At 64.1% G+C, this 490-nt stretch overlaps 1 protein-coding gene across 1 annotated transcript in view; it reads right to left on the bottom strand.

Moving 5' to 3' along the window:
* Nucleotides 1-490, bottom strand: part of LIMK1 (LIM domain kinase 1) — a 43,567-nt gene that overhangs the window by 17,130 nt on the left and 25,947 nt on the right. The window lies entirely within an intron of this gene.

Raw genomic sequence — 490 nt, 5'->3', positions numbered from 1 at the left:
GTGTGTGAAGGAGTGCAGGATGGGTGCAGGGAGGGGAGCAGGGGGGATGCAAGGGTGCAGGATGGGGGCAGAGGGTGCAGGATGGGTGTGGGGGGAGATTAAGGGGGACAGGATGGAAGGGGTGTAAAGGAGGAATCCAGTGGGACATAAAGTGCATGGAGGGACACAGAGGGGTGCAGGATGGGTGCTGGGGGGATGCAGGGTGCATGGGGGGACACAGAGGGGTGCAGGAAAACAGGAGGTGCTGGGGGATGCGGCATGGATGGGGTACAGGAGCACTGCAGGGATACAGAGGGGTGCAGGATGGGTACTGGATGGGTGACTGCAGGATGGAAAGGGGTGCGGGGGCACACAGGGGGTGCAGCGGGGGGATATGGAGGTGCAGGGAGGGAGGTGAGGGATGCAGGGTGGCTGCAGAGGTACTGGGGGTGCAAGTTCGGTGGGGGAGGGATGAGGGGTCCGGGGGGTCCAGAGTGGAGGGGAGGCACAG

The sequence above is a fragment of the Aptenodytes forsteri genome, unplaced genomic scaffold (assembly GCF_000699145.1).
Source record: "Aptenodytes forsteri isolate BGI_AS27 unplaced genomic scaffold, ASM69914v1 Scaffold209, whole genome shotgun sequence".
NCBI lineage: Eukaryota > Metazoa > Chordata > Aves > Sphenisciformes > Spheniscidae > Aptenodytes > Aptenodytes forsteri.
Note: the sequence above shows the minus strand (reverse complement) of the source record. Positions and strands in the feature narration are given on the sequence as shown.